Here is a 9,512-nt window from a genome sequence, read left to right as displayed (position 1 = left end):
GTTTAAAAGGGAGAAATTTGTCGAAAAGTAGGCGAAGGCGATTGGATGGGCTAAAAATCGGACAGGCTGTCCGGGGAAAAAAAAAAAAAGTGGCGGTTGCAAAAAGGGACAAAAGGGGTGCAACATGAGGACTTCCCAGGGGGTCACCCATCCAAGTACTACTCTCGCCCAAGCACGCTTAACTGCGGAGTTCTGATGGGATCCGGTGCATTAGTGCTGGTATGATCGCAGCCGAAGATTAACCGCGACTTTATTGTTTTAAGCAGTAGATAGGAAAAAAAATGAAATTGAATGGAACAGGATAATCTGGAAATGGTTTAAAAGGGATAAATTTGTCGAAAATGAGGCGAAGGCGATTGAATGGACTAAAAATCGGACAGGCTGTCCTGGGAAAAAAAAAAAAAGGGGGGACGGGGGGGTGGAAAGAGGGACAAAAGGGGTGCAACACGAGGACTTCCCAGGGGGTCACCCATCCTAGTACTACTCTCGCCCAAGCACGCTTAACTGCGGAGTTCTTATGGGATCCGGTGCATTAGTGCTGCTATGATCGCACCCGAAGATTAACCGCGACTTTATTGTTTTATGCAGTAGACGGAAAAAAAAACGAAATTGAATGGAACAGGATAATTTGGAAATGGTTTAAAAGGGAGAAATTTGTCGAAAAGGAAGCGAAGGCGATTGAATGGGCTAAAAATCGGACAGCCTCTCCGGGGGAAAAAAAAAACGAGGGGGTGGAAAAAGGGACAAAAGGGGTGCAACACGGGGACATCCCAGGGGGTCACCCATCCTAGTACTACTCTCGCCCAAGCACGCTTAATTGCGGAGTTCTGATGGGATCCGGTGCATTAGTGCGGGTATGACCGCACCCGACGATTAACCGCGACTTTATTGTTTTAAGCAGTAGACGGGAAAAAAATGAAATTGAATGGAACAGGATAATCTGGAAATGGTTTAAAAGGGAGAAATTTGTCGAAAAGTTGGCGAAGGCGATAGAATGCGCTAAAAATCGGACAGGCTGTCCGGGGAAAAAAAAAGGGGGGTGGAAAAAGGGATAAAAGGGGTGCAACACGAGCACTTCCCAAGGGGTCACCCATCCCAGTACTACTCTCGCCCAAGCACGCTTAACTGCGGAGTTCTGATGGGATCCGGCGCATTAGTGCTGGTATGATCGCACCCGAAGATTAACCGCGACTTTATTGTTTTATGCAGTTGATGTGAAAAAAATGAAATTGAATGGAACAGGATAATCTGGAAATGGTTTAAAAGGGAGAAATTTGTCGAAAAGTAGGCGAAGGCGATTGAATGGGCTAAAAATCGGACAGGCTGTCCGGGGGAAAAAAAAAAAAAGGGGCGGTTGCAAAAAGGGACAAAAGGGGTGCAACATGAGGACTTCCCAGGGGGTCACCCATCCAAGTACTACTCTCGCCCAAGCACGCTTAACTGCGGAGTTTTGATGGGATCCGGTGCATTAGTGCTGGTATGATCGCAGCCGAAGATTAACCGCGACTTTATTGTTTTAAGCAGTAGACAGGATAAAAAATGAAATTGAATGGAACAGGATAATCTGGAAATGGTTTAAAAGGGAGAAATTTGTCGAAAATGAGGCGAAGGCGATTGAATGGACTAAAAATCGGACAGGCTGTCCTGGGAAAAAAAAAAAAAGGGGGACGGGGGGGTGGAAAGAGGGACAAAAGGGGTGCAACACGAGGACTTCCCAAGGGGTCACCCATCCTAGTACTACTCTCGCCCAAGCACGCTTAACTGCGGAGTTCTTATGGGATCCGGTGCATTAGTGCTGCTATGATCGCACCCGAAGATTAACCGCGATTTTATTGTTTTATGCAGTAGACGGGAAAAAAAACGAAATTGAATGGAACAGGATAATTTGGAAATCGTTTAAAAGGGAGAAATTTATCGAAAAGGAAGCGAAGGCGATTGAATGGGCTAAAAATCGGAATGCCTGTCCGGGGAAAAAAAAAAAGGGGGGAGGAAAAAGGGACGAAAGGGGTGCAACACGGGGACTTCCCAGGGGGTTACCCAACCCAGTATAACTCTCGCCCAAGTGCGCTTAACTGCGGAGTTCTGATGGGATCCGGTGCATTAGAGATGGTATGATCGCACCCGAAGATTAACCGCGACTTTATTGTATTAAGCAGCCGACGGGAAAAATAATGAAATTGAATGGAACAGGATAATCTGAAAATTGTTTAAAAGGGAGAAATTTGTCAAAAAAGATGAAAGCCGATTGAATGGGCTAAAAATCGGAACGGCTGTCCGGGAAAAAAAAAAATTGGGGGGGGGGAAAAAGAGACAAAAGGGGTGCAACACGAGGACTTCCCAGGGGGTCACCCATCCTAGTACTACTCTCGCCCAAGCACGCTTAATTGCGGAGTTCTGATGGGATCCGGTGCATTAGTCCGGGTATGACCGCACCCGAAGATTAACCGTAACTTTATTGTTTTAAGCAGTAGACGGGAAAAAAATGAAATTGAATGGAACAGGATAATCTGGAAATGGTTTAAAAAGGAGAAATTTGTCGAAAAGTAGGCGAAGGCGATTGAATGCGCTAAAAATCGGACAGGCTGTCCGGGGAAAAAAAAAAGGAGGGGGGTGGAAAAAGGGATAAAAGGGGTGCAACACGAGGACTTCCCAACGGGTCACCCATCCCAGTACTACTCTCGCCCAAGCACGCTTAACTGCGGAGTTCTGATGGGATCCGATGCTTTAGTGCTGGTATGATCGCACCCGAAGATTAACCGCGACTTTATTGTTTTAAGCAGTAGACTGGAAAAAAAATGAAATTGAATGGAACAGGATAATCTGGAAATGGTTTAAAAGGGAAAATTTTGTCGAAAAGAAGGCGAAGGCGATTGAATGGGCTAAAAATCGGATAGGCTGTCCTGGGAAAAAAAAAAAAAAGGGTGCGGGGGGGTGGAAAAATGGACAAAAGCGGTGCAACACGAGGACTTCCCAGGGGGTCACCCATCCTAGTACTACTCTCGCCCAAGCACGCTTAACTGCGGAGTTCTTATGGGATCCGGTGCATTAGTGCTGCTATGATCGCACCCGAAGATTAACCGCGATTTTATTGTTTTATGCAGTAGACGGGAAAAAAAACGAAATTGAGTGGAACAGGATAATTTGGAAATCGTTTAAAAGGGAGAAATTTGTCGAAAAGGAAGCGAAGGCGATTGAATGGGCTAAAAATCGGACAGCCTGTCCGGGGAAAAAAAAAAGGGGGGGGAGGAAAAACGGACGAAAGTGGTGCAACACGGGGACTTCCCAGGGGGTCACCCATCCCAGTACTACTCTCGCCCAAGCACGCTTAACTGCGGAGTTCTGATGGGATCCGGTGCATTAGAGATGGTATGATCGCACCCGAATATTAACCGCGACTTTATTGTATTAAGCAGCAGACGGGAAAAATAATGAAATTGAATGGAACAGGATAATCTGAAAATTGTTTAAAAGGGAGAAATTTGTCAAAAAAGACGAAAGGCGATTGAATGGGCTAAAAATCGGAACGGCTGTCCGGGAAAAAAAAAATGGGGGGGGGGAAAAAGAGACAAAAGGGGTGCAACACGAGGACTTCCCAGGGGGTCACCCATCCTAGTACTACTCTCGCCCAAGCACGCTTAATTGCGGAGTTCTGATGGGATCCGGTGCATTAGTGCGGGTATGACCGCACCCGAAGATTAACCGCAACTTTATTATTTTAAGCAGTAGACGGGAAAAAAATGAAATTGAATGGAACAGGATAATCTGGAAATGGTTTAAAAGGGAGAAATTTGTCGAAAAGTAGGCGAAGGCGATTGAATGCGCTAAAAATCGGACAGGCTGTCCGGGGAAAAAAAAAGGAGGGGGTGGAAAAAGGGATAAAAGGGGTGCAACACGAGGACTTCCCAAGGGGTCACCCATCCCAGTACTACTCTCGGCCAAGCACGCTTAACTGCGGAGTTCTGATGGGATCCGATGCATTAGTGCTGGTATGATCGCACCCGAAGATTAACCGCGACTTTATTGTTTTAAGCAGTAGACGGGAAAAAAATGAAATTGAATGGAACAGGATAATCTTGAAATGGTTTAAAAGGGAGAAATTTGTCGAAAAGTAGGCGAAGGCGATTGAATGGGCTATAAATCGGATAGGCTGTCCTGGGAAAAAAAAAAAGGGTGCGGGGGGGTGGAAAAAGGGACAAAAGGGGTGCAACACGAGGACTTCCCAGGGGGTCACCCATCCTAGTACTACTCTCGCCCAAGCACGCTTAACTGCGGAGTTCTGATGGGATCCGGTGCATTAGTGCTGCTATGATCGCACCCGAAGATTAACCCCGACTTTACAGTTTTATGCAGTAGACGGGAAAAAAAATGAAATTGAATGGAACAGGATAATTTGGAAATGGTTTAAAAGGGTGAAATTTGTCGAAAAGGAAGCGAAGGCGATTGAATGGGCTAAAAATCGGACAGGCTGTCCGGGGAAAAAAAAAAGGGGGGGTGGAAAAAGGGACAAAAGGGGTGCAACACGAGGACTTCCCAGGGGGTCACCCATCCCAGTACTACACTCGCCCAAGCACGCTTAACTGCGGAGTTCTGATGGGATCCGGTGGATTAGTGCTGGTATGATCGCACCCGAAGATTAACTGCGACTTTATTGTTTTAAGCAGCAGACGGGAAAAAAAGTAAAATTGAATGGAACAGGATAATCTGGAAATGGTTTAAAAAGGAGAAATTTGTCAAAAAAGAGGCGAAGGCGATTGAATGGTCTAAAAATCGGAACGGCTATCCGGAGAAAAAAAAAAAGGGGGGGGGGAAAAGGGACAAAAGGGGTGCAACACGAGGACTTCCCAGGGGGTCACCCATCCTAGTACTACTCTCGCTCAAGCACGCGTAATTGCGGAGTTCTGATGGGATCCGGTGCGTTAGTGCGGGTATGACCGCACCCGAAGATTAACCGCGACTTTATTGTTTTAAGCTGTAGACGGGGAAAAAAATGAAATTGAATGGAACAGGATAATCTGGAAATGTCTTAAAAGGGAGAAATTCGTCGAAAAGGAGGCGAAGTCGATTGAATGGGCTAAAAATCGGACAGGCTGTCCGGGAAAAAAAAAAAAAAAGGAGGGTGGTGGAAAAAGGGACAAAAGGGGTGCAACACGAGGACTTCCCAAGGGGTCACCCATTCTAGTACTACTCTCGCCCAAGCATGCTTAACTGCGGAGTTCTGATGGGATCTAGTGCATCAGTGCCGGTATGATCGCACCCGAAGATTAACCGCGACTTTATTGTTTTATGTAGTAGATGGGAAAAAAAATGAAATTGAATGGAACAGGATAATCTGGAAATGGTTTAAAAGGGAGAAATTTGTCGAAAAGGAGGCGAGGGCGATTGAATGGGCTAAATATCGGACAAGCTGTCCGGGGAAAAAAAAAAAAAAAGAGGGGGCTGGAAAAAGGGACAAAAGGGGTGCAACACGAGGACTTCCCAGGGGGTCACCCATCCTAGTACTACTCTCGCCCAAGCACGCTTAACTTCGGCGTTCTGATGGGATCCGGTGCATTAGTGCAGGTATGTTCGCACCAGAAGATTAACCGCGACTTTAATGTTTTAAGCAGTAGACGGGAAAAAAATGAAATTGAATGGAACCGGATAATCTGGAAATGGTTTAAAAGGGAGAAATTTGTCGAAAATGAGGCGAAGGCGATTGAATGGGCTAAAAATTGGACTGGCTGTCCGGGGAAAAAAAGAAAAAAGGGGCGGGGGGTTGGAAAAAGGGACAAAAAGGGTGCAACACGAGGACTTCCCAGGGGGTCACCCATCCTAGTACTACTCTCGCCCAAGCACGCTTAACTGCGGAGTTCTGATGGGATCCGGGGCATTAGTGCTGGTATGATCGCACCCGAAGATTAACCGCGACTTTATTCTTTTAAGCAGTAGACGGGAAAAAAAATGAAATTGAATGGAACAGGATAATCTGAAAATGGTTTAAAAGGGAGAAATTTGTCGAAAAATAGGCGAAGGCGATTGAATGGGCAAAAAATCGGACAGGCTATCCGGGGAAAAAAAAAAGGGGGGTGGAAAAAGGGACAAAAGGGGTGCAACACGAGGACTTCCCAGGGGGTCACCCATCCTAGTACTACTCTCGCCCAGGCACGCTTAACTGCGGAGTTCTGATCGGATCCGTTGCATTAGTGCTGGTATGATCACACCCGAAGATTAATCGCGACTTTATTGTTTTAAGCAGTAGACGGGAAAAAAAATGAAATTGAATGGAACAGGATAATCTGGAAATGGTTTAAAAGGGAGAAATAGTCAAAAAGGAGGCGAAGGCGATTGAAGGGGCTAAAAATCGAACAGGCTGTCCGGGGAAAAAAAAAAGGGGGGTTGTGGAAAAAGGGACAAAAGGGGTGCAACACGAGGACTACCCCGGGGGTCACCCATCCTAATACTACTCTCGCCCAAGCACGCCTAACTGCGGAGTTCTGATGGGATCCGGTGCATTAGTGCTGGTATGATCGCACCCAAAGATTAATCGCGACTTTATTGTTTTAAGCAGTAGACGGGAAAAAAAATGAAATTGAATGGAACAGGATAATCTGGAAATGGTTTAAAAGGGAGAAAGTTGTCGAAAAGGAGGCGTTGGCGATTGAATGGGCTAAAAATCGGACAGGCTGTCCGGGGAAAAAAAAAAGCGGGGATGGAAAAAGGGACAAAAGGGGTGCAACACGAGGACTTCCCAGGGGGTCACCCATCCTAGTACTACTCGGGCCCAAGCACGTTTAACTGCGGAGTTCTGATGGGATCCGGTGCATTAGTACTGGTATGATCGCACCCGAAAATTAACCTCGACTTTATTGTTTTAAGCAGTAGACGGGAAAAAAAATGAACTTCAATGGAACAGGATAATCTGGAAATGGTTTAAAAGTGAGAAATTTGTCGAAAAGGAGGCGTAGGCGATTGAATGGGCTATAAATCGGACAGGCTGTCCGGGGAAAAAGGGACAAAAGGGGTGCAACACGAGGACTTCCCAGGGGGTCACCCATCCTAGTACTACTCTCGCCCAAGCACGCTTAACTGCGGAGTTCTGATGGGATCCGATGCATTAGTGCTGGTATGATCGCACCCGAAGATTAACCTCGACTTTATTGTTTTAAGCAGTAGACTTGAAAAAAAATGAAATTGGATGGAACAGGATAATCTGGAAATGGTTTAAAAGGGAGAAATTTGTCGAAAAGGAGGCGAATGCGATTGAATGGGCTAAAAATCGGACAGGCTGTCCGAGGAAAAAAAAAAGGGGGGGGTGGAAAAAGGGACAAAAGGGGTGCAACACGAGGACTTCCCAGGGGGTCACCCATCCTAGTACGACTCTGGCCCAAGCACGCTTAACTGCGGAGTTTTGATGGGATCCGGTGTACTAGTGCTGGTATGATCGCACCCGAAGATTAACCTCGACTTTATTGTTTTAAGCAGTAGACGGGAAAAAAAATGAAATTGAATGGAACAGGATAATCTGGAAATGGTTTAAAAGGGAGAAATTTGTCGAAAAGTAGGCGAATGCGATTGAATGGGCTATAAATCGGATAGGCTGTCCTGGGAAAAAAAAAAATGGTGCGGGGGGGTGGAAAAAGGGACAAAAGGGGTGCAACACGAGGACTTCCCAGGGGGTCACCCATCCTAGTACTACTCTCGCCCAAGCACGCTTAACTGCGGAGTTCTGATGGGATCCGGTGCATTAGTGCTGCTATGATCGCACCCGAAGATTAACCGCGACTTTACAGTTTTATGCAGTAGACGGGAAAAAAAATGAAATTGAATGGAACAGGATAATTTGGAAATGGTTTAAAAGGGTGAAATTTGTCGAAAAGGAAGCGAAGGCGATTGAATGGGCTAAAAATCGGACAGGCTGTCCGGGGAAAAAAAAAAAGGGGGGGTGGAAAAAGGGACAAAAGGGGTGCAACACGAGGACTTCCCAGGGGGTCACCCATCCCTGTACTACACTCGCCCAAGCACGCTTAACTGCGCAGTTCTGATGGGATCCGGTGGATTAGTGCTGGTATGATCGCACCCGAAGATTAACTGCGACTTTTTTGTTTTAAGCAGCAGACGGGAAAAAAAGTAAAATTGAATGGAACAGGATAATCTGGAAATGGTTTAAAAAGGAGAAATTTGTCAAAAAAGAGGCGAAGGCGATTGAATGGTCTAAAAATCGGAACGGCTGTCCGGAGAAAAAAAAAAAGGGGGGGGGGGAAAAGGGACAAAAGGGGTGCAACACGAGGACTTCCCAGGGGGTCACCCATCCTAGTACTACTCTCGCTCAAGCACGCGTAATTGCGGAGTTCTGATGGGATCCGGTGCGTTAGTGCGGGTATGACCGCACCCGAAGATTAACCGCGACTTTATTGTTTTAAGCTGTAGACGGGGAAAAAAATGAAATTGAATGGAACAGGATAATCTGGAAATGTCTTAAAAGGGAGAAATTCGTCGAAAAGGAGGCGAAGTCGATTGAATGGGCTAAAAATCGGACAGGCTGTCCGGGAAAAAAAAAAAAAAAAGGAGGGTGGTGGAAAAAGGGACAAAAGGGGTGCAACACGAGGAATTCCCAAGGGGTCACCCATTCTAGTACTACTCTCGCCCAAGCATGCTTAACTGCGGAGTTCTAATGGGATCCAGTGCATTAGTGCCGGTATGATCGCACCCGAAGATTAACCGTGACTTTATTGTTTTAAGTAGTAGACGGGGAAAAAAATGAAATTGAATGGAACAGGATAATCTGGAAATGTCTTAAAAGGGAGAAATTTGTCGAAAATGAGGCGAAGTCGATTGAATGGGCTAAAAATCGGACAGGCTGTCCGGGGAAAAAAAAAAAGGAGGGTGGTGGAAAAAGGGACAAAAGGGGTGCAACACGAGGACTTCCTAAGGGGTCACCCATTCTAGTACTACTCTCGCCCAAGCATGCGTAACAGCGGAGTTCTGATGGTATCCAGTGCATTAGTGCCGGTATGATCGCACCCGAAGATTAACCGCGACTTTATTGTTATAAGCAGTAGACGGGGAAAAAAATGAAATTGAATGGAACAGGATAATCTGGAAATGTCTTAAAAGGGAGAAATTTGTCGAAAAGGAGGCGAAGTCGATTGAATGGGCTAAAAATCGGACAGGCTGTCCGGGAAAAAAAAAAAAAAGGAGGGGGTGGAAAAAGGGACAAAAGGGGTGCAACATGAGGACTTCCGAAGTTGTCACCCATTCTAGTACTACTCTCGCCCAAGCATGCTTAACTGCGGAGTTCTGATGGGATCCAGTGCATCAGTGCCGGTATGATCGCACCCGAAGATTAACCGCGACTTTGTTGTTTTAAGCAGTAGACGGGAAAAAAAATGAAATTGAATGGAACAGGATAATCTGGAAATGGTTTAAAAGGGAGAAATTTGTCGAAAAGGAGGCGAGGGCGATTGAATGGGCTAAATATCGGACAAGCTGTCCGGGGAAAAAAAAAAAAAAGAGGGGGGTGGAAAAAGGGACAA

At 46.1% G+C, this 9,512-nt stretch overlaps 30 non-coding genes across 30 annotated transcripts; all 30 read right to left on the bottom strand.

Moving 5' to 3' along the window:
• Positions 1–114: 114 nt before the first annotated feature.
• Positions 115–233, bottom strand: LOC145810899 (5S ribosomal RNA). Its single transcript, XR_014354452.1, has one exon. It is a non-coding gene; the product is annotated as a 5S ribosomal RNA (ribosomal RNA).
• Positions 234–436: 203 nt separating this feature from the next.
• Positions 437–555, bottom strand: LOC145810558 (5S ribosomal RNA). Its single transcript, XR_014354122.1, has one exon. It is a non-coding gene; the product is annotated as a 5S ribosomal RNA (ribosomal RNA).
• A 194-nt stretch (positions 556–749) lies between these two features.
• LOC145811559 (5S ribosomal RNA) lies at positions 750–868 on the bottom strand. Its single transcript, XR_014355098.1, has one exon. It is a non-coding gene; the product is annotated as a 5S ribosomal RNA (ribosomal RNA).
• Positions 869–1,057: 189 nt separating this feature from the next.
• LOC145809980 (5S ribosomal RNA) lies at positions 1,058–1,176 on the bottom strand. The gene has a single exon (XR_014353547.1). It is a non-coding gene; the product is annotated as a 5S ribosomal RNA (ribosomal RNA).
• A 196-nt stretch (positions 1,177–1,372) lies between these two features.
• On the bottom strand, positions 1,373–1,491 carry LOC145811578 (5S ribosomal RNA). The gene has a single exon (XR_014355117.1). It is a non-coding gene; the product is annotated as a 5S ribosomal RNA (ribosomal RNA).
• A 202-nt stretch (positions 1,492–1,693) lies between these two features.
• LOC145810690 (5S ribosomal RNA) lies at positions 1,694–1,812 on the bottom strand. Its single transcript, XR_014354248.1, has one exon. It is a non-coding gene; the product is annotated as a 5S ribosomal RNA (ribosomal RNA).
• Positions 1,813–2,004: 192 nt separating this feature from the next.
• Positions 2,005–2,123, bottom strand: LOC145812251 (5S ribosomal RNA). The gene has a single exon (XR_014355781.1). It is a non-coding gene; the product is annotated as a 5S ribosomal RNA (ribosomal RNA).
• A 193-nt stretch (positions 2,124–2,316) lies between these two features.
• LOC145811218 (5S ribosomal RNA) lies at positions 2,317–2,435 on the bottom strand. The gene has a single exon (XR_014354764.1). It is a non-coding gene; the product is annotated as a 5S ribosomal RNA (ribosomal RNA).
• A 193-nt stretch (positions 2,436–2,628) lies between these two features.
• Positions 2,629–2,747, bottom strand: LOC145810313 (5S ribosomal RNA). The gene has a single exon (XR_014353888.1). It is a non-coding gene; the product is annotated as a 5S ribosomal RNA (ribosomal RNA).
• Positions 2,748–2,949: 202 nt separating this feature from the next.
• Positions 2,950–3,068, bottom strand: LOC145811191 (5S ribosomal RNA). Its single transcript, XR_014354739.1, has one exon. It is a non-coding gene; the product is annotated as a 5S ribosomal RNA (ribosomal RNA).
• A 193-nt stretch (positions 3,069–3,261) lies between these two features.
• On the bottom strand, positions 3,262–3,380 carry LOC145811482 (5S ribosomal RNA). Its single transcript, XR_014355022.1, has one exon. It is a non-coding gene; the product is annotated as a 5S ribosomal RNA (ribosomal RNA).
• A 191-nt stretch (positions 3,381–3,571) lies between these two features.
• LOC145810640 (5S ribosomal RNA) lies at positions 3,572–3,690 on the bottom strand. The gene has a single exon (XR_014354200.1). It is a non-coding gene; the product is annotated as a 5S ribosomal RNA (ribosomal RNA).
• A 191-nt stretch (positions 3,691–3,881) lies between these two features.
• LOC145810856 (5S ribosomal RNA) lies at positions 3,882–4,000 on the bottom strand. Its single transcript, XR_014354411.1, has one exon. It is a non-coding gene; the product is annotated as a 5S ribosomal RNA (ribosomal RNA).
• A 198-nt stretch (positions 4,001–4,198) lies between these two features.
• On the bottom strand, positions 4,199–4,317 carry LOC145810077 (5S ribosomal RNA). The gene has a single exon (XR_014353643.1). It is a non-coding gene; the product is annotated as a 5S ribosomal RNA (ribosomal RNA).
• A 192-nt stretch (positions 4,318–4,509) lies between these two features.
• LOC145809828 (5S ribosomal RNA) lies at positions 4,510–4,628 on the bottom strand. Its single transcript, XR_014353395.1, has one exon. It is a non-coding gene; the product is annotated as a 5S ribosomal RNA (ribosomal RNA).
• Positions 4,629–4,820: 192 nt separating this feature from the next.
• LOC145811936 (5S ribosomal RNA) lies at positions 4,821–4,939 on the bottom strand. Its single transcript, XR_014355466.1, has one exon. It is a non-coding gene; the product is annotated as a 5S ribosomal RNA (ribosomal RNA).
• A 198-nt stretch (positions 4,940–5,137) lies between these two features.
• On the bottom strand, positions 5,138–5,256 carry LOC145811267 (5S ribosomal RNA). Its single transcript, XR_014354811.1, has one exon. It is a non-coding gene; the product is annotated as a 5S ribosomal RNA (ribosomal RNA).
• Positions 5,257–5,454: 198 nt separating this feature from the next.
• LOC145811075 (5S ribosomal RNA) lies at positions 5,455–5,573 on the bottom strand. The gene has a single exon (XR_014354627.1). It is a non-coding gene; the product is annotated as a 5S ribosomal RNA (ribosomal RNA).
• Positions 5,574–5,773: 200 nt separating this feature from the next.
• On the bottom strand, positions 5,774–5,892 carry LOC145809656 (5S ribosomal RNA). The gene has a single exon (XR_014353217.1). It is a non-coding gene; the product is annotated as a 5S ribosomal RNA (ribosomal RNA).
• A 191-nt stretch (positions 5,893–6,083) lies between these two features.
• LOC145811232 (5S ribosomal RNA) lies at positions 6,084–6,202 on the bottom strand. Its single transcript, XR_014354777.1, has one exon. It is a non-coding gene; the product is annotated as a 5S ribosomal RNA (ribosomal RNA).
• Positions 6,203–6,395: 193 nt separating this feature from the next.
• On the bottom strand, positions 6,396–6,514 carry LOC145811691 (5S ribosomal RNA). The gene has a single exon (XR_014355227.1). It is a non-coding gene; the product is annotated as a 5S ribosomal RNA (ribosomal RNA).
• A 192-nt stretch (positions 6,515–6,706) lies between these two features.
• Positions 6,707–6,825, bottom strand: LOC145810972 (5S ribosomal RNA). Its single transcript, XR_014354523.1, has one exon. It is a non-coding gene; the product is annotated as a 5S ribosomal RNA (ribosomal RNA).
• A 172-nt stretch (positions 6,826–6,997) lies between these two features.
• Positions 6,998–7,116, bottom strand: LOC145809587 (5S ribosomal RNA). The gene has a single exon (XR_014353148.1). It is a non-coding gene; the product is annotated as a 5S ribosomal RNA (ribosomal RNA).
• Positions 7,117–7,309: 193 nt separating this feature from the next.
• Positions 7,310–7,428, bottom strand: LOC145811753 (5S ribosomal RNA). The gene has a single exon (XR_014355286.1). It is a non-coding gene; the product is annotated as a 5S ribosomal RNA (ribosomal RNA).
• A 199-nt stretch (positions 7,429–7,627) lies between these two features.
• On the bottom strand, positions 7,628–7,746 carry LOC145810076 (5S ribosomal RNA). The gene has a single exon (XR_014353642.1). It is a non-coding gene; the product is annotated as a 5S ribosomal RNA (ribosomal RNA).
• Positions 7,747–7,939: 193 nt separating this feature from the next.
• LOC145811692 (5S ribosomal RNA) lies at positions 7,940–8,058 on the bottom strand. Its single transcript, XR_014355228.1, has one exon. It is a non-coding gene; the product is annotated as a 5S ribosomal RNA (ribosomal RNA).
• Positions 8,059–8,251: 193 nt separating this feature from the next.
• Positions 8,252–8,370, bottom strand: LOC145811935 (5S ribosomal RNA). The gene has a single exon (XR_014355465.1). It is a non-coding gene; the product is annotated as a 5S ribosomal RNA (ribosomal RNA).
• Positions 8,371–8,569: 199 nt separating this feature from the next.
• LOC145810999 (5S ribosomal RNA) lies at positions 8,570–8,688 on the bottom strand. Its single transcript, XR_014354549.1, has one exon. It is a non-coding gene; the product is annotated as a 5S ribosomal RNA (ribosomal RNA).
• Positions 8,689–8,883: 195 nt separating this feature from the next.
• On the bottom strand, positions 8,884–9,002 carry LOC145812288 (5S ribosomal RNA). Its single transcript, XR_014355825.1, has one exon. It is a non-coding gene; the product is annotated as a 5S ribosomal RNA (ribosomal RNA).
• A 196-nt stretch (positions 9,003–9,198) lies between these two features.
• On the bottom strand, positions 9,199–9,317 carry LOC145812209 (5S ribosomal RNA). Its single transcript, XR_014355734.1, has one exon. It is a non-coding gene; the product is annotated as a 5S ribosomal RNA (ribosomal RNA).
• Positions 9,318–9,512: the final 195 nt, after the last annotated feature.

Source organism: Camellia sinensis, chromosome 14 (genome assembly GCF_055761805.1).
Source record: "Camellia sinensis isolate YWXY chromosome 14, ASM5576180v1, whole genome shotgun sequence".
Classification (NCBI taxonomy): domain Eukaryota; kingdom Viridiplantae; phylum Streptophyta; class Magnoliopsida; order Ericales; family Theaceae; genus Camellia; species Camellia sinensis.
This window is presented reverse-complemented; position numbering and strand designations above follow the sequence as displayed.